Source organism: Mus musculus, chromosome 15, assembly GCF_000001635.26.
Source record: "Mus musculus strain C57BL/6J chromosome 15, GRCm38.p6 C57BL/6J".
NCBI lineage: Eukaryota > Metazoa > Chordata > Mammalia > Rodentia > Muridae > Mus > Mus musculus.
This window is the reverse complement of record NC_000081.6, coordinates 58,239,647-58,260,177: the sequence shown is the minus strand read 5'-3', so window position 1 is coordinate 58,260,177 and position 20,531 is coordinate 58,239,647. Positions and strand designations below refer to the sequence as shown.

At 44.5% G+C, this 20,531-nt stretch overlaps 1 long non-coding RNA gene across 10 annotated transcripts; it reads right to left on the bottom strand.

Annotated features, from left to right (window-relative positions):
* Positions 1-6,817: 6,817 nt before the first annotated feature.
* Positions 6,818-14,256, bottom strand: Gm36193. 10 transcript variants are annotated; one of them, XR_384118.2, is made up of 5 exons: positions 14,234-14,256; positions 12,150-12,235; positions 8,829-9,422; positions 7,413-7,619; positions 6,827-7,068 (listed from the first exon to the last, which is right to left on the bottom strand). It is a non-coding gene; the product is annotated as a predicted gene, 36193 (long non-coding RNA). The 10 variants fall into 10 exon arrangements; XR_384117.2 differs by lacking the exon at positions 14,234-14,256 and having other exon boundaries at positions 8,829-8,992; positions 9,102-9,422; positions 12,150-14,227; XR_875358.1 differs by lacking the exon at positions 14,234-14,256 and having other exon boundaries at positions 8,829-8,913; positions 9,102-9,422; positions 12,150-14,227.
* Between the last annotated feature and the right edge of the window lie 6,275 nt (positions 14,257-20,531).

Sequence of the window (20,531 nt, the reverse complement as noted above, 5' to 3'; positions counted from 1 at the left end):
TGGGTAAAGGCTACTGCTGCTGAGCTTATGTATGGCCTGCCTTCCATCTTGGCATCCACGGGATAGAGGGAGAGAACTGACTCCCACAAATGGTCCTCTGACCTAGTGTGCAGGTACACACACACCCGTAAGTGCATAAAATAGATAAATAAAACCAATAATAAGCATGGGTTGGTGAGATGGAGCAGCAGTTAAGAGCACTAACTGCTCTTCCAGAGGTCCTGAGTTCAATTCCCAGGAACCATATGGTGGTTCACAATCATCCATAATGAGAATCAATCAACACCCTCTTCTGGTGTGTCTGAAGTCAACTACAGTGTACTCATATAAATAAAATAAATAAATCTTTAAAAAAATTAAACATCTACATAAAGATTTCTCAGATACTTACGAGTTTGTATCCCATCTGTGTGCCTTGTGACACGCCCCCCCCCCTAGTGCTTCACCAACCACATCATTTATAATTGCTTGTATTCTGAGTCCCATCTATGTTCCTTAAAACAACAGACTATTTGTCTTTTCACCATTACAGCCAAATGCCTCAATTGATTATAAGTATCCATGTCAAGACCAGACCCCAGCATCTCTGAGCTTGCACAGTAGGCATGAGCTCACACAGTAGGCAGCTCACTTTCTAGGATATTTGTTCTTCAGCAGACTCTTCCCCTGAAAGCTCTAAGTTTCTTCTCTCTCTCTCTCTCTCTCTCTCTCTCTCTCTCTCTCTCCTACCCACACCCACTGCAGACGATGACTGATTCATATGACTCAGCTTCTCTCTACAGACTGGGCCCCAGTCTGTTTAATTTTCTCTCTCCATTGGCATTCAAGGCCCAAAGGCAGCCAGGAAAAGTCCTGAGACTGACTGTCCTTTCTAGACCCGTGGGACTAAGAGTCTAAAGTTCTGATGAAGGGAGACAAGCTAGCAGCCCACTCATTGATAGGATGGGCCCCTTGCACTCACATGCTCTCTTTCCCCTGGTTCCCTACCACCACTCAAAGCTTAATTTCTACTTTTCAGAGTAATTTAAAAAAATAAAACAAAAAACGGGCTGTAGTTCTATCTTTGTGTCTGCCATGTTGACTACAACCCCTTGGGTGTGCCACCTGCCTGAAAGGGCTCCTGGGATCCATACCCTTATCTTGTATCCAGAAGTATTATTTAAACCAGCATGAAACAGCTGAACCCATGTGAACCAATCACCTAGGAGCTGGGACCAAAAGAGTCTGTCTAAGCTAGTCCTTTAAGTGAGGTGTAACTAAGGAGTTGAGTGATGGCTTCTGTCACCTCCTAAGTACACTGGGAAGTAAAAAGGCAGGCTAAGAGGGAGAGGGAAAGGAACCAGAGACAGGACACATACGAACACTATGGGTGTGTTTTTCCATTCTCCTTTCTGTGACCCAGTCACCTTCGTTCTCATCGGTATCTCTTTAACCTTTAACCGTTATCTGCCAACACCTCTCCCAAGTCAAGCTGGAGTGTGTATGCATCTGGTCCAGTGGTGTTAAAGATAAAAAAGGACACGATCTATGTCTTCTTCAAGCATACAATATATAATTAATCAAGTAGTGACAAAAGTAAATCTATAAATACGAGACTGTTTTAACTGTTGTGAAAGAAAAGGATGGGGTGATTTCTAATAATATTTTTATTTGTACTATGAAGTTGTACGTTTATGAAATGTACTGATCACTACCTCCCCCAGCTCCCCCTATATCACCCACCTTCCTCCTCCCAACATCAAATCCTCACTTTTTTGTTGTTATTATTAATAATTTCCAGGTCCAATCAGTGCTGCCTTTATAGGCATGACTGTGGGACCATTCACTGTGGCAAGAATTACTTAATTCTTGTGTGTGTGTGTGTGTGTGTGTGTGTGTGTGTGTGTGTGTGTGTGTGAGTACGTGCATATGTTTAGTGGTTCTCAACCTTCCTCATGGCTCTTTACTTGAGACCCTTTAATACCCTCATGTTGTGCTGACCCACAGTCTTAAAATTGTTTTCTTGCAACTTTGTAACTGTGATTCTGCTATTGTCATGAATAGTAATGTAAATATAAGATTCGTAGAACATCTGATATGCAGCTCCAAAGAGGTCACAACGCACAGGTTGAGAACCTCTGCTCTACAGCCAGCTTTCCTGGCGCTTGTCAGCCACCTGACATGGGTGCTAGGAATGGAACTTGGGTCCTCTGGAAAAACAGCAAGCGCTCTTAGCCTCTCTAGCCCCAAAGGTGGTTTTTTTTAAGAGAATGCAACAGACAAATCTAACCTAGTCTGAAGCCTCGGGAAGAGCTTCCTGAGGGGGAAGGAGTATATGGTTGGCTTTATGAGACTAGAAGCCTCCCCAAATGGCACACTGATTCCTACATCAGACCAGTATATCAGATACAAGATTTCAGGAGGAGAAGTAACCTCAAAATGTAAGCAAGAAGGAGCCTGAGCCTTCCACTAATGGAAGAATAAGAATTCAAGTCAACCTGATGTAGCTGAGAGAGGCATGGTAGAACCTGGTCTCTTCTGATTCTCCTTTAGGGTGCAGCTCAAGCAAGATGATTTTAGCTCATAGCCACTGTGGAGAACCACTAACATGCAAGGACAAAAACAAAACAAACAAACAAACAAAATACCCAAACAACAGCAACAACAAAACATGACCCATAACTAGCTTCAGGTTTGATCTAGAATCAACCAGAAAAAGGCAGTACTAGAAAATATAAGCAGTAGTGAGATGAAGAAAGAAAAAGAGACAAAGCTAAACTGGAATAAGCACGAGGACCAGAGAGTAACTCTTCCAGCCACCTAGACTTGGTGTCTCCTGTAGAATACTCTATATAAATGTGGGACAGAAAGCCAGGTATGTGCTCCTCTGAGGTCTCGTACACAAGCCATGTGTCAATGTCTGCTGCCCTGGTAAATGCTCAACAAGTCTATGCTTGGGAGCCCTGGCATATAGTGTTTACTGATTACCGTGGTGTAAATACTCCTGGGACAGCAGGGTTCACGTTACTACCCCAATCCCTGAGAGCAAGGCTTGGAAGAGCTACACTCCGTGGACTGGTTTAAACTGGTTCCAACACACCACTGGCCACCGCACGTTACCCTGAAGGATTCCTAGACTGAGGTCACCCAGGAATTCTAAGCATGGAGCACACTTAATTTTCGACCTATGAGTAATACGTACTTCCTGTTCACTAAGGTTCTAGATGTAAGGGGAGAAAGAGCGGATTTACACTAATTAGCTCCCCCTACTTTCTGAGCAGGGGAGAAGCCCAAAGATGATTTGTCTCCATCCCTTGAGAAGCTGCCATGGGAGTAGGGAGGCCAGGGGTGACATAAGGAGGTAGTTAAATATTGAAAGAGGAATTTGGGGAAAAGTAGTCTCTCCTGCTCCCTTCCCCTACCCCGTTTGTGTGTGTGTGTGTGTGTGTGTGTGTGTGTGTGTGTGTGTGTGTGTGTGGTGTGTATACGCACATGTGCAGGTTCTGGTGCAGACATGTGTATTTGCACATGTGTAGAATTCAGGGGTTAACATCATAACATTCAGGTATTTTCCTCTCTTCTCTTCACCTTATTGGTTGAGACAGATCTCTCACTAAATCTAGAGCTCACCAATTTGGCAAGACTAGCTAGCCAGCAACCTCCAGGGGCCCTCCTGGGGACAGGAATACAGCAGCACGCTGCTGTGCCTGGCTCTTTACTAAAGATCTGATCCCTGATGTATGCGCATGCAGCTTACTGACTGGACCATCTCCCCAAACCCTGAGTCCCTCTAAATAGGAAGTTTTGAAAGTTTCTGTTGTGCTGTACAGAGCACTGCCCTGCAGGTTTTCCTAGGTGTGCTTTCCTGTGCTTTCAGAGTTCACCTGGCTTTAAAGCAAAGCTCTGAACACAGTCTCTAGAGGATTGTAGAGTAATAGAGGCTGCACCAGGCTGGTAGCAGAAGCCAAACTTGATCGACGATATACTCTTTGGCCTCCCTGTGCACTGTATAGAACCGGGAACAGGGTGTTAACTCTTCAGACAAGGAACATATTTCCCACTCTGCCTCCTTTGTAGTTAAGATGTTTGATCTAAACTCTAGATATTCCCTGGGAGAGTGGGGCACCTCACAGCCCTCTGGCAAACCAACCACAGACAGGTGTGCGGTAGAGGACTGGGTGTTTTCTTTCTGGGACTCTGAATCACTACAGAATGCATTGTGTGCTGGCTGTGTGCCATCCAACTCAACAATTAGAAGGCACCCTTTGAGGGGTGCGCTGATAACGAAGACACGGTTTTCTATCTCCCTAGGCAAAAAGGATGGAACCGGAGCAAAATGAAAGTTCAGACAGCACTTCAGCTCTGGGCAGGAAGAGCAAGCAACCAAACAAAAAATCCCAAGAGACTCCGAGGGCTAAGAAAGGTGGCTCAGCCTGCAGAATTTATTGCACTCCAGAGAGGAGTGCACACAAGCACACATGCAGCAGTCACTAATAGGCTTGGGAGAAAGCATGGAGCAGAGAAACCCAGAGCAAGCCTCCATATTGCCTTATGCATAAAATTATAACACTATTATTAAAGTACATTTGACTTATCAATAGGACTATTTTTATTTTGACAACATTAAAGATACCTTGCAGTTTAAGTAAAAGTAAATTATATTTCCGGGCTGGGGAGATAGCCCAGTGCATAGCAGTGCTTGCTATGCAAGCAGGAGTGCCTGGCTTACTGATTTTGAATCCCTGGTTTCCATAGGAAAGGACCAGGCATAGCCGGCATGTCTCTAACGCCAGCATGGAGAGGCATGAGACAGGTGGAACTTGCTATCCAGCCAGTCTAGACAAAATGGTGATCTTGAGCTCAAGGAGAGACGCTGCTTCATGACATTACAGCAGAGAGAGGAAGGTATCTTAAAAGCCCTCCCTCTGCATCGTCACTGGTGGGAGCCACATATGTGCAGGCATTCATCCATCACACACAAGCACACATCAACTACATTTCCACTAATACTAATTAGTAGTAATGAGCTTGCTAAGGCAGAGCAGCCCCTCTGTGCAGACCTATGGTGAAATTAGGTTGTTTTTTTTTTTTTAACAAGGCCTTCCACCTCTTGCTCCCACCTCCCTGTCTCAATTTTTCCATCCTCCCTCCCCTCAACCTTGGCTGAGTTCTTGCGGTCCCTTCCCTAAGCCTTCACACGGTGTTCCACCCCCAGGATATCCTTTCAAGATAGCTCCTAACGGTGTCTTCCCAACCCCCCAAATGACCCCTTCTGTGTCCCTGACCCTCCACTCTAAACTCAGAGGTTAATAATGGTAAATTATGTTTCACAGAGCACATACAAGCATCAAACTAAAAGTTCCGGTGGGAAAATTCCAGGCCAATCTGAGAGAATGAGAGAGGGTCTTTGGCTTCCCTCAAACCAAACCCAGTAGATCTCCATTCTCTCTGCAAGGCTGGCACTGAGTGGAGAAAACCTTGGGAAACCACAAGCCAAATTCAAGGTTGGTAGTGGAGGGGAGAATACTGTTTGCGTGCGTATTTTCTGCATCCCCTGTACCCTCTCTTGTTTTTCTTCCCTCCACTGACACATAAATGCAGGTATGGTTTTGGAAGGTGATTCCAGATAACTCAGGCTACCAGGCCACATTTGGCCTGACACATCACCAGGTTAGGTGAGCGAGCAGAAGGAGCCTAGAGGAGGGTGGGGCAAAGAAGGGCAGTGATAACTGGAGCTCCTGGACATCTTGACTCAGCCAGTTCAGCTTCCGGGCTCAGAGTCCATCTGAAGGCCAAAGACACTGCTGACTGCCCTGTGGGAATCCCCAGCCTTTCCAAGTGGTCTTGGCAAGAGTCCACCATGACGCTTATCTCCAGCCATTACATTGTTTACAGTCCTCTTCCCAGTCAGGCTGCCTCACAACTGCCCTGGGACAACAACTGCTGCTGCCAATATTCCCATCACACAGATGAGTATGCTGAGGCCCTCAAGTCTAGTGATTTGCCCAAGATTGCACAAAGGGTAAAAGAGAACAGGGACTTCAGTCAACTCATTCATGCCTGCCTTTCCTTCCTCTTCACCCCATGGCCAAATGACTGCCCAGGCTTCTCTAACTTCACTTAATTGGTGCCCACTCACATTGACTGCACGCAAGCACCTGGTGTTGGGTAATGTCAAGGGAAATAAAGAGATAGAGGACAATACCTCACCCTGAAGTTACAAGCAGAGGAGAAGCAAGGTGGATAGCCTCTGGCCTCTGTGCTTTCACTCAGGGCCATGAACCTCACCCTTCTCCACTCAACAAGCAGGTACCAAACACCTGCCAAGCCCTGTGTGCTGAGGTTTCCATGGCAACAACCTGGTTAAGGACCTTTGCCTTCATAAAGATGATGCTTTAAAGCAAGATGGGTGGGAAAGAGTGAAATAAACGGGTGTGTGCTGAAACTAAGGCAGATGCAGACAAAGCTGACCTCAGGTACCAGAGTCTGGTCCTATAGAGGTCAGGCTGGCCTCCACATGTCAGCCCACAAGTTCCAAATCATTCCCAAAACAAGCCCCTTATCACAAAACCATGGGAGACGGAACTCGAGAAATCAGGCAGAGGAAGGACTGATTCAAGGCCCGAGGACAGTTATCACTGATAAGCCAGAGACCTGACTCTGAGCCTGAGAAAGGGCAGGTTCCATCCATGCTGGAACGATGTGGGAAGTTCTGCATGATCGTCATGACTCCAGGGTCGAACTAGAGACTCTTGTAACTCGAAATTAAATTACACTCATTATCATGAGCAAGAATTTCAGCTTCCAGGACATCAATATGTTTGTTCACATGTGGCTTTTATATTTCAAAAGATGATACAGTCTGAAGCCAGCCCAGCCCAGCCCACAGAGGTTGTTCTCTCTTTGAACCTGATGCTTTTGACATCTTCAGACAGTGCTCGTTTGGCAGTTAACCATGCACTGCCTGTGAACTGGAGTTGTTTTCCTGCATTGTTGCTTATCTCTTCCAGTATTGAACTTCGCATGCCGTGATGATTCATCCAGCAGCTGGTTTACAGGGATCTCATTTTACCGTTGTTCTGTCTTAACCTTGAACAGTAAAGTAGCATTCAGTTAGTCCGCAATTGGTGGGGCATCTGTTATATCCCGCGCATGCACTCCACAGACAGTGGGAAAGGTGGCAGTCTTAGAGAGTGTACTCTTAAGGGATGAAGAGATATCGCCATCACCAAGAAGACTCTATTGTGACAGATTAAGATAAGAGTAAAAGAAAAGAAAGACTCAATTCTGTAAGAACGCATCACTAGAAAGCCCAGATTGAATTGGACAGAACCAAAGACTCCCCTAAGAACATGGTATCACAGCCCAGATGGGAAACTACAGCAGGAAGGATGTCCAAAAGACCTTGGGCAGGAGCAAACATGGATCGCTACCTGTGCTGTGCACAGTGTGCACTCTTCATGGACTCACAACAATTTCCAGAGCAGAGAGAGGAAGGTAGACAGTAGGTCCTTGCAGAGCTCTCCTTAAAGGCAATGGCAGCCAATGAGAATGCAGGGGTACAGGATCAGCTGTGCACACTGGATGTGCTTCTTGCCTACAAGGTGGGGCATCCTTCCTTAAATAGTTCATCGAAAACCCTAGGACGGAAGGGATTCAATTGCGGTCCACCTGTGTGGTATATTTATATATATGAGATAGGATAGCTTGTATCACTCTTCATTGCTATGACCAAAATACCCAACAGAAATAACTAAAGGGGAGAAAGGTGCATTTTGCTCAGTTTTGGAGCAGTGGGTCATTGTGACAGGGATGATCCAATGGAGCAGAGAAGTTCAAGTTCCAATGGTCAGGAAGCAGAGAGAGAGCCTTTTCGCTCCTTATCTTTTAATGCATGCAGTCCCCAAACCTTCGGATGGTGCCACCCATATTTAGGGTGGGTCTGCCCCCAATCCACAGATTTAATTAGATAAGTCTTCAGAAAAGCTGGCCAGCAACACAAAAGGTTTGTTGGTGTCATAAGTGGTTCTAAATCTAACCAACAGAAGGATAGACCATCATACTCAAGTGCGTTATAAAGTGCACAGTACAGAGAAAACCTTGAAGACTTAAAGTAACAGTTAAACTGAAGGTTTTCAAAGTCTTGCCTCGACTGAATGCTGATAGCGGTTGAAGCTGAAGTGACAGGTAAGTGGTTTGTGGTTATATAATATTTTTATTTGCATATATTTGAAAATATCTCCAACAGAAAGGTCTTTTTTTAACACTTAAAAGTTATTGTAACAGTACAGTCATTAGCTAAGAACTCAAAGCATAAACTATTTAGGAATTCACTCAACCCTGAGCCAACACTGAAGCAAAAAGGAAGAAAGAAAAGACACAGGGAGCTTCTGAGTTTCCCTCTTGCACAAACAGCTGTACCTTATAGGAAGCAAGATGTCCAGTCCAACATTAACTAAGAAATACAGTGACCTAAGATGGACACCTCAAACCAAAGCAAGTTCTGTTAGGGGCTAAGTAAGACAAGGTCCTTTCCTTTCTTCTCAGCTAAAATTCATGATGTAAGGTAGACATGCTCAGAGACATTGTAGTCAGCATTGTTAACCACCTAAAAATTGTCTATGCCCTCCCCAAAGTGTCTATTCCCTTCCCTCCTTCAGTTAAGGCCTTAAACGAACAGACCAAGAATACACTCCCTCGCTGAGCATGCCCAGGAATGTGCCCACTCTCAAGTATCTTCCTATATGATTTTTATACACACACACACATATATATATATCCACAAAGTCCCCGTGTTTCCTTTGTTGGGAGAGGCCATTGTCTTGGAACTAAGTCTAGGCTTTACTTACCTCTTGCAGGTGTTAAATCTTTCTCCACACCCCTGTGTCTTGGTCATGCTTGCTTTGGCTCTGCACTCATCAAGATGCGAACTCGCTGTGTTGGATTACAGTTTTCACTTAGCTAATCTCCCCGTGGGAAGCTTCCGCTTTTGATCCCCAAGCCCCAGCAGAATCTAGAAGACAATGGTGTTCAACCAGCCTGTCCAGCACCCACGATGCAGCTCACATCCCAGGTGCATTTGGCCCTTGCCCCTTCCCTCCACCAACAGCCCACACACTCACTTGGATAGGAGGTGCTCCATTGTGAGGGTGGACCACATGAGGGATGGGGAGACGCTGGCAAGGGGACTCCTGGCGAGGGGCCAGACACACAATCATTTCCTGTTCCATCTCCAAGAAGAACTTGACCAGGATCCAAGCTCTCTCCCACCCACCAGCCATTGTTACCTGAGTGTTCCCCACCTGCCGTTGGAAAGGATAACACTGTGCTGACCTCACCCTAGCATTTATGAAGGGTGTAAACGATCACTGTTACCTTGGCCTGAAGAGATCTGGCGGATTACTTTTCTCAGAGTTAGGAAAAACGGAGAGTCCCACAGAACACTATATTGAACAAACACTGGTTAGCATGCAGAGAAATTCCCAACACAAACATCACACCCAGGACGCCCTTTTCCTTCCCCTAACCCAACTAGCAAGACCATGCTTCTAGAATGTAAAGTGATCTTGACGAATTGGTACATATGTTTTTTTTAAACTATAGGGCTGGCAATGTAACTTACTGGTCAAAGACTTACCTAATAAGCACAAGGCCCTAGGCTCAACCCCTGGCATCACAAAACACTAATTAAAACTTGAATTTACTGGACAATTAATTACGTGTCCCTGACATTTAGAAAAGCACTCTCCAGGCAAAAAAAAACAAAAAAACAAAAAAAACAAAACCCTCATGTGTTCCTTAATATAACTCCATGAGGGCTGTAGCTGAGAAGGCCTGTACTTCAGATGAGCCAAGAACAGAAAGGTTAAATACCAGATTAAAAGCCACACAGAAAATGGTGGAGCCAAGATCACATGTGAGGTCAGAATGTTGTATAAATGAAAGGAAATGAAACCAGAAATGAAGAACCTTGGATTTGAGGCCTGGTTCGCAGTCAATCGCTCTGTGACCTCTAGTGACCTTTGAGTTTCTAGTTCCTCTTTTTTAGGATGAAGAACCAGGTTATTTCAAGGATCCTTCCAGCTCCATCATCTACAGAAACATAATCGCCCCTCCCACCAGACACTGTGTTGTGAACAGAGAGCTATCAGCAGCATTCCACACTGGCTCAAAGGGGCAGCCACTGTTTAGATCGGCAGGTTTGTTACAGTGGTCCCTTCTTAAATTCTTTTTTTGTTTGTTTTGTTTTGTTTTGTTTTGTTTTGTTTTGTTTTGAGACAGGATTTCTCTGTGTAGCCCTGGCTGTCCTGGAACTCACTCTGTAGACCAGGCTGGCCTCAAACTCAGAAATTCACCTGTCTCTGTCTCCCAAGTGCTGGGATTAAAGGCGTGCACCACCACGCCTGGCCCTTCTTAAATTCTTAAGTAAGCGTTTAAACACATTCTTGAAGTCCTAGTACCATGCCTGGCATTTCGAGGACTGAGGGGAAAAAAAGAGCAATACCGGCCTTCTGGGTGGATGGGAAACTCCAAAGGCAGTTTCATGGTTACGGCTCTATGTTGTCATGAACAAGGTCAAGGAGGCCCAGCACCTTGGCGGTCTTTCAGCTAGGGACCACTCATGGCTCTCATTCCCAGAGAGTTCTTTTCCACAAAGATAAGCCTAATGCTATGGCTCATGTCTGTAATCTCAGGACTTAGGAGGCTGAGGCAGGAGGACTACCTACAAGTTTGTGGCCAGCCTGGCTTGCTAGTTAGACTCTATCAGAAAGAAAGAAAGAAAGAAAGAAAGAAAGAAAGAAAGAAAGAAAGAAAGAAAGAGAGAGAGAGAGAGAGAGAGAGAGAAAGAGAGAGAGAAAGAGAGAGAGAGAACGAGAGAGAGAATGAGAGAGAAAGAAGAGAAGAGAAGAGAAGAGAAGAGAAGAGAAGAGAAGAGGAGAGAAGAGAAAGAAAGGGAGAGAAAGAGAGAGAGGAAGGAAGAAGAGAAGGAAGGAAGAAAGAAAGAAAGAGGGAAGGAGAGAGAGAGGGAGGGAGAGAGGGGGGAGAGAAGAAAGAAGGGAAAATGTGTTTCAGGTGGTCTAAGGTCTCCACTCAGCATCCAAGCCAGCCATGGACCCAAGCCCTACTGTGTGTGACTTTGGAGAAGAACAAGTACCTTCCTTTCAACCTGAGACTTCCAGGCAGAGCTCCTGACACATCTCTGTGACCTCGTTACTGGTTTACACAGAGGTTGAGTGACTATGTATAATTGCTCTGCACAACTTCAGAATATAATGAATATGGATGACAATGTGGATGGTTCTCACCTGTGCTGTACACAGCCTGCCCAAGCACACATGGCAGCCCTGGACCATTGTCACAATCGTCTCAACATTTGGAATGTTAAGAGATATTCAGGTGATAAAAATAGCTGAGCATGGTAATGCAGGCAACATCACCACCTGCGTCTCAGAATCACAGTCACTGCCTGGTCAAACGATGGCTCCAATTAGCAGCTGAGTGGATCATGACTTACAGCTGTCACGACTTCAAGAAGTGACACCAGTACACATATCCTCACATTCAGGCAGTGAGACGAAGCTAAAGATGAAGCATTGGATTTGCGGTGTAAGGTTGGGTTCTCAGTAAACGTAACTATGAAGTCACCTGAAGTCACCCTGGATGATAGGGTCCCCCATGCTACTAAGTCCTGATGACATGTTCCTTTAATCTCAGTGCTCAGGAGGTGACAGCAGGAAGATGGAGGGCTCAAGGCCAGCCTGGGACACATATCAAGACCTTCCCTCAAAAAAGAACAAAAGGAAGGAGTTCTGACTCCCTCTCTCTGAGTAAGGTGCATGGGATGCCAGTCAATGCCTGGGATAGGAAGTTCCCTTTGGCCAGAACTAAGCCAAGGCTAATGCTCCAGACCATGCAGAGTCCAGAGAGCCACAGGGTCAAGCCAGTTCAGAATGGCTATAGAGCTGTAGCCTAAAAACAGACACCAGTGACAAGGACAAGAGACAAGACAGAGGTAAGGTTATAACACCAAGACCATGTCATCCAGAGGAAAAGCTACTGTGGGCAGGGGAGGAGTCAAGAATCTTCTGGAACATCATTGAACATCAGAGAAATGCTCCCTCCTTCGGGGGTAGAAGGGACTCTTCAACCTTCAATGCCAATGCCCTTACCTTCTGTAACCATTGGGCTTGCTCCAGGTGTGAGGTTGGCACATAGCCAAATGACAGTGACTTGAAGAAGATAAGACGTTGATATCCTGCTCAAAATGTGGAGTCAGAAATTGCAAGGCTGGCCGTGGGCCTCTGCTCCTCCCCGTTCACACCTCTACCTCTGGTAGCATGTGCCTTCACACACACACACACACACACACATCCCGTGGCCCGAGGGACATCCATGTCCATCAGCAGAACAGAAGAGACTCCCAGGAGCTTCTACGAGCCTGCTCCCCTTGCACCGAGGACCTAGCAACAGCCACGTGTGAGTGCAAGAAAGCCTGAGAAGTGACATTTTAATGTCCGTCTCCTGTTACTGCTGAACAAATATCTACTACTTAGTAGCTTTAAACAATGCACGTCTACTTAGCCTAATAGGTCCAGAGGTCCAGAGTTTAGGCTGCATCTCGCTTGGTTAAAATTCACACGCAGCTCCTGTCTTGCCTGTCCTAGCTTAACTGAACCATCTACGTGGTTTGGAATCACCTCTTTATTTTAAGGATAGCTGAAAAGCATCGTTCATTTACTCTGCAACCTTCACTCCCGCTTGCCGTGGAACTTAACATAGCCACAGACTCTGGGAGAGAACTGAGCATGTTTGGGGTGTGGGGCACTACCTACCTACAAGCCGCTATAGTAGAAATTCTACTACTCTAGAAGAAGGGCAGAGGGCACAAGTCCATCCCCGAGATGGTGCCAATCAGGATCCTCCTGGATGGAACTGCTGTTTCAGGTAACAGGCATATGACCCAAGCCAGACCAATCTTGTCATTTGTGCTGCTTGGGTTGAAATTGTTAGACCCTCCTGTTGTGGTTTGAATGTGAAATGTCCTCTCTGGGCTTCTGTATTCAAACATTTGGTTCCTAGCTGGAGTGTTATATTGGGAGGTTGTAGAATCTTTTGGAGACAGAGCCTTGCCAGAGGAAGTGATTCGCTAAGGGTGAGCTTCAAACTGGTGTAGCCTGCCTCTCCTTCTACACACTTTCGGCTTCCTGAATATCAATGTCCAGCCATCTTGTCTCTCTGTGGCCATGGCTTCTGCACAGTGGCTGACTGTGTCCCTTCAGACTATGAGCAGAAAAAATTCTTCCTTCTCCAAGTTGCTTCTTGTCAGCTATTTGGTCACTGATAAAAAAAAAACCTTTTTGGTTTTGTGTGTGTGTGTGTGTGTGTGTGTGTGTGTGTGTGTGTGTGTGTTTCTAGAATGACCAGCTCTGAGGACAGTAATAACTGGGCAGCACCAGTGGCCATCTTTGTTACATGGAAGTCTCCGGAATTAAAGCTGAAATGGAAAGAGTCACACAAGACCCAGCTGAGTAAGACCCAGCTGAGCATGCCATCCACATTCACCCTGGTCTTCATAAGGACTGGCCCACTCAGCTCCTCTTGCTCCTTTGTTTCTTTGATGAATAGTCATGTGCCTCCACTGGTACCTTGAAGATGTGGATAGGGGAAAGCCACCAATTCTCAGAGCCCTGGAGTATCCATGAAATCCCATATCTAAAATACCGTGATTCTGAACCAGCAGCTTGGGCCTTTGAGCCCTTTGAGGTTTATAATCCCTGACAGATCCCCACATGCCATCGGTTTGGCCTTCTTTGAACAGGATTGGTCCAAAGGCATCTACAATGTCTCCGGGTCTATAGCTGTCTATGAGAAATGCCTTAGTAACCAGAGAACACTCCTGGCAACCTTCCTTCTCTTCTCTTGTCATTTTGCATTTGCTTTGTCACTAACCAATCTCCCCAGGTAACCACAGGCTGCCAAATCTCTTGTAAGGCATTGATGAGGTAACTCATGGCAAAAGGGAAAGAAAATTTGAGAGAGAGTATCTTGCTTGCTTTGAGCCCACTAGAGGAAATAGAAGCTATTTCCTTTCTCCCTAGCCCCACTCAAGCACAGTGCTTCCTAGCCCAACTCCCTCTTACAGTCCAGCAGAATCCCACCCTCAGTGAAATCAGCTGTCTTATGGTCTCCATTGTTTTGAAGAGATACAATGACCAAGGAAGCTCTAAGGACAACATAATTGGAACTAGCTTACTGGTTGAGAGGTTCAGTCCATTATCATCAAGGCGGGAGCATGACATCCTCCAGGCAGACATGGTGCTAGAGATGAGAGTTCTACATCTTGATCCAAAGGCAGCTAGAAGACTGACTTCCAGGCAGTTAGGAGGAAGATCTCAAAGCCCACCCACACAGTGACACACTTCCTCCAACAAGGCCACACTTACTTCAACAAGGCCATACCTCCTAATAGTGCTACTCCCTGGGTCAACCATATTCAAACATATGAGCCATTGAGAAAAATGTCTAAGAAAAATAGTTATTACCTAGCCACCTGTCCAGGGTATTATGGGACTCAGTGTCCCATTTTGGAATTCCTTTTGGCAAATTATCTGGCCTAGGAAACAGCTATGCAACTCTCTCCACAGATTTCCCCATGTCCCTAAGGCCTCGGCACTCTCCTGAAGAATAGACCTTCTCTTCATGGAGGACTAGAGAACTTATAAGACTGACCTGCATCCTGATAGCTTCAAAGAAACCAATACCTGCTTAGATCTCTCAATAAATGAGAAAGTAGTCCCCATAATCTTGGCATAGTGACGGGAAGCAACTATAAAACCATGAATCACTGCCATTCCCATAATGCCCCCAAGCACTTGCTGCCGTGTCTCCTTTACCCCTAATTAAACCCCCCATGGATGCTAGGTCTCTCATACCTCTCAAAATCAGAGAACAGCAATTAGTTGAACAAGGCTTTGTTTACAATAAAAAGCCATGCACTGAAATCCAACCCCATCTCAACAAATGTTACAAAACAAAATTCTCCTAGCACCTCCTGGCAGTGTATGATTCATTGCAAGCATGTGATAGGCACCCAGTCAAGAACTCCACCCTTGTCTATCTTCTATGTGACTTTATTCTGAAAAAGTCTCTTGCCATACAGAGTTTTCAGAGTATGGAATTGAGTCTAGTTCTTACAGAGGGAGAGAAGTGGGGTTTAAATTCTGGCTCTGGGGGTGAGCTGAGGAGGTGGCTCTGTCAGTAAAGTCCTTGTTTTGTAAGGTGAGGACCTAAGTTAAATCCCCAGAATACTCACTAATAAATTCATGAAATAAAGAAAGAAGAGGGAAGGAAAAGGAAAGGGAGGAAAAGGAAGGGAGGGAAGAGAAGGGGGAGGGGAGGGAAGATAAAAAGGATGGCAAAATATGGCATGATTTTAATCCTAGTGTTAGGAAGGCAAAAAAAGACAAGGCTGATCCTGGGGCTTCACTGAGCAGCCAGCCTAGCCTATAAAATGAGTTCCAAGCCAGTAAGAAAGCCTGTCTCAAGAAAAGGAAAGACATCAAGGTTGTTATCTTGTATGGATTTCATACACACAAACTCTCCAACCCATATATACACACACACTACCACCACCAACACCACCACCACACAGCACACACACCACATACACCACACACTTAATTTCTGGATCCCAATAAAACTAGCTATGCAACTCTAAAAAAATTCAAATGTTATGGCTTAAGTTTTTGAGCTCCCTTAAAATTTACGTTGAAAAGAAAAGCAAAATATTAAGAGCTGAGGCCTGTAGGAGAGGATGACACCTCCGGGGCTCCCCTCTCATGGATAGAGTCAGTGCCTTTATTAAAGCACTCAAGGGAGTAAGTAACTTAGTTCCTACTTCCCCTTCCACGCTCACCACTAAGTCACTGAAGCTGCCAGCCCTTCATCTTAGATTTCCCGAACTCTATAACTGAGAGAAATAAATTACCTTTATTTATAAATCACTCGTTCTAAAACATTTCATTACAGCCATATAAACAGCCTAAGAATGTCAAGTAGCCAAACAGAAACTTCATCTTCCCTTATGAAAAATAGGTAAGAATATGGCCAGGAAGCATTGTGGCTCACTCCTTTAATCTCACCACTCAAGGCAATAGGAGCAAGTGGAATTTCTGTGAGTTTGAAGCTAGCCTGATCCACACAGTGAATTTTAGGCCAGCCAAGACTACACAGTGAGTCTCCATCTTTAAAAAAAAAAAAATTCCATGGATGTGCTCATCACATGATATTATTAATACTAAGGTGATGTCATTAGCTAACAAATTAATGGACTAAATGAATAGGAGAATGTCTAGGGCAGAAGATTCAGTGAAAGAAAGCCCAGAAAAACATGCTGCTAGAGGAGTGGATGGCCAGCAATGATGAAGGTCACCAGTTGGCAAGAGTTAAGTTTGAGAGGACCAAGGCTATATATGGAGACTCAAGAGCCATGGAAGGCAAATAGCCCCATTCCCAATGTCTCAAGGATTCTATGGTCTACCCTGGAGTAGAACCTCTCGAAGGTCCCCTTTTCAGAAAGGCCACTGCCCACAAACATCAAAACCCTTGAGTCCTTTGAGAAGGGACTGACACGCCTGCTCAGGTTCAGGCATCATGTAAACAGTACTGTCTCTTGCCACACCTTTCTCCCATTCCTCTCTAGGAGACCAAACAGAACATTATTTAGAGTTGCCTTCCTGCTACCAAGCCATGAGAAGTAGACATTTTCATAGCACTTACTCAGCCTTGTAAACATGTCATAACCCGTAGCCAAGTTGTCCACAAGATGTGTCTTTACATGATATATCTAATGGCACCCCACCTGTGACTCTGCCAGGTTTAGGGTATCAAGAAGTGTATGTTCATAGAAGACTTTATTGCTACTTATTTTGTATGGATGGTGTGATTGCTTCTTTTTTATTTATCTCCAAGAAAAACATAGCCCCTGATGCAACCAGATAAAGTGGGATGTTGGGCGTGTTTTTCTTTTTCTGAAGAAGTTGCTTCTGCTTCTGGTGAGTATTGTCTATCCAGGACCTCCAAGAGCTCAGCTTGGGTTATGGTCAGAGAACAGTTACTGACTTGTGGGGAATCACACTGACTCCTTCCCTTAGAGCAAAGATGCTAAAAAGTCAAAGGTCGTCTGACATCCTGAAGGCTCCTCACAAATTCTGTCCTTGGAATGATATGGATGACAAAGTCAGAGGAAAAATAATTCTTGATTTACTAACATTCAATAGAACAGAATTTAGTTACTCAAAATCTTGAACCTCACTTTAAAAGAAAAGACAACATGAAAGAAAGAAGATGATATTAGGAGTTGGGCCACTTTAAATACAAGAACTTTCTGGTAGTCTTTATAATATCTAGTGCCAAGTTCTGCATGGTATGGCATGACATGGTTCTGCCCCTGGAGCAGAGCCAGGAGGTCATGGGCCTCCAAAGTGTTGATGATTGCTAGGCATAAGACTTGTCTATATAAAAATGTACATATTTTCATGTTCCTCCTTCAAGGAATGCTCTCTCTGTTAAGGTTAATGACTCCATGATAATTAGAAGCAGCACAAGGGGAGGGTGTGTCTCAGGTTCCTCAGCAAAATGGTACAACACTGTGACCTTCAGGACAGCCCTCAAGGCCGTGGGAAAGAACTCTGGAAACATGAGTTCAGTTTTTCAACTATGCAAAATATAAATATACAGTATGAGTTAAATGAAGGGCTTCTCAGACCTAAAAGAAAAAGGCAGCCGCACTATGAGACATCTTGTTAGAAAGATGGTAAGGAAGGAGATAAAAAGATTTAGAGAGTGCTGACCACAGGGCAAGATCCCACCCAGCAAACCTTATTGTCTGTGCTTTTGAAGGCAGGCAGATTCCTGAGTTCAAGGTCAGCCTAGGACAGAACTACTTTAGGCCCAGGTGTGGTGGGAATGGTGATCTCAAAGCTGAATCACACCCAGCTATCTTACTGTCTGTGCTTACAAAGGCAAGCAGATCTCTGAAACTTGCATGCTTAAAAAGTGTACTAGGGCTGGAGAGGTGGCTCAGTGGTTAAGAGTACTGATTGCTCTTCCAGAGGTCCTGAATTCAATTCCCAGCAACCACATGGTGGCTTAAAACTATCTGTAATGGGATCCTCTTTCTGGTGTTTCTGAGGACAGCTACAGTGTGTGCTCATATACATAAAATAACATAAAATAAAATCTCTTTAAAAAAAAAACCTGTACTAGCTGTCTTTTCTGAGAATCAAGAGTCTAGGTTCATAAAATACTGATTCATGGGATAGTCAAAAGGGAACCTGGAGTGGACGATTGAATTGATATGAAAATAAAAGACTGGGCTTTGGTCTGCAAGAGCTGAGCTATCTGGTAATCTTCAGAAAGCTGTCTTGAGCAGACAGGCTGTCAGCTTGTACCACTCCTGAGAACCCCTCTTCAAGCTGAAACTGGTCCTTGGCAATGCAGTTTCTACCAGGAGCTCAGGAAGTGACAGAACTTTCCAATGGTTGTTATGGTATTCAGTCCCTACCAGGAGCTCAAGAGGCAACTAACAGTGCTAAGTAGTTTATGTTCATTGTCTGACTGAATCTTCATATCAATCAATTCTACACAGGAAAAAACTAAAGCTCAGATTAATCAAACTCATCCAAGATCGTTTAAGTTTGACCTTGAACTCGGGATTAGGCTTAACATTTCCTCCTCAACTTGTAATGGAGTTATATTCTGATAAGCATGTCATAAGATAAAAAACATATTTCTGTGCAAAATGCATTCATAAACCTAACTTACCTAATTTAGCCTGCTCTGCCTTAACTGAGTTCAGAAGCCTGCTTTATAACAGAGTATTGAAATTACAGGTCATTTGTTCAATAAGTTACACTGAATGTGACAAGCAGAATAGGTATGTATCATCTCACACCATTTGAAAGCCAAAAGTTACAAGTGAAAGCATCCTAAGTTGGAGACTACCTATGTAATGTTCTAGGAGCTAGCTCACTAAGAAAAGGCTTCAACTTCCACAGGGACATCTAGATCAGACCTGAGGTGTCCACTCAGCCTCTTTTTACAGTACATGCCCAAAGACAGGAAGAAGTCTACCTGGAGACCCTTCACCAGCAACCACTACAGCTAGGACCTCAAACAAGATACCACATGATGGTATCTCAGGCCACATGTTCACACAAATAACATAGCCAGGCTCCTATCTGCCACAATGACCTAAATTACCATTTCCAGAGAATAAGAGCATGAAGCTGGGTGGTGGAGATCTGGGAAGAGTTGGGAGAAGGAAAGGAACATGATCAAAATATATTGTATGAAATTCTCAAAGAATAAATAGAAAATAAATTTTAAAACATTAAAATAGGACAGAACCATGAGGTCTGGACATCTGGCTCAGCTGTTAAGAGAACTGGTTGCTTTTTTCAGAGGAGCTGAGTTCAGTTCCCATCATCCACATGGTAGTTCACAATTATCTTAACTCCAGCTCCAGGAGATCTGATACCTTCTGGCCTCTACAGGCATTGGGCACACACACAGTGTACTTATATACAGGGAGGCAAACACTCACACACATAAAATTAAAATAAGTATCTTTTTAAGGACAGTGAGATCTAACTTTTGGAAGAATTTCCAATAAGACAATTTGAAGCAGAAATAGTTAATCACTTAATTAGCTTTTATCGCAGGAACTAATTGAAGGTTCCTTTGGATGTGAGATTCAATGTAACAGCTAATATGCATGGCGCATACAATGCTCGGAGTTCTAGCCCAGGCTATTTATGAATTTTAGCTTACTTCTCACTCATCCTGATGAAAAGAATAGATATTATCCCTATTGCACAGGTGAGGAAATTGGGGAGATTAAAAAAGACAAAGCAGCTGCTCAATTTCTATTAACTATGCCTAATATTTTAATAGTGTTTTCATGTATATTTCTTACTTGATATATCAAGCTGATGAGAAGGATTTTCTTATTCTCAATATCTTCCCTTTAGTGCCTGAGAAATACAGAAGTGGATGCTCACAGCCATCCATTGGATGGAGCACAAGGTCCCTAATGAAGGAGCTAGAGAAAGTACACAATTAGCTGAAGTGGTTCCCATAGGAGGAACATCAATATAAACTAACCAGTACACCCAGAGCTCCCAGGGACTAAACTACCAACCAAATAAAACACATGGTGGGCTCATGGCTCTAGCATATGTAGCAGAGGATGGCCTAGTCTATCATCAACGGGAGGAGAGGCCCTTGGTCCTGTGAAGGTTCTATGCCCCAGTGTAGTGGAAGGCCAGGGACAGAAAGTGGGAGTTGGGTAGGTTGGTGAGCAGGGGGTGAGGGAGGGGATAGGTGGTTTTCAGAGGGGAAACTAAGAAAGAGGAAAACATTTGAAATGTAAATAAAGAAAATATATAATTTTTAAAAAGCACTAAGAGGGCAATATGCAGAATGCAGAGGGAAAGAGGAAAAAAAAGAAACTGCAGAGAGAGCAGAAGGAGCAGGCAGGCTTCTCCTTA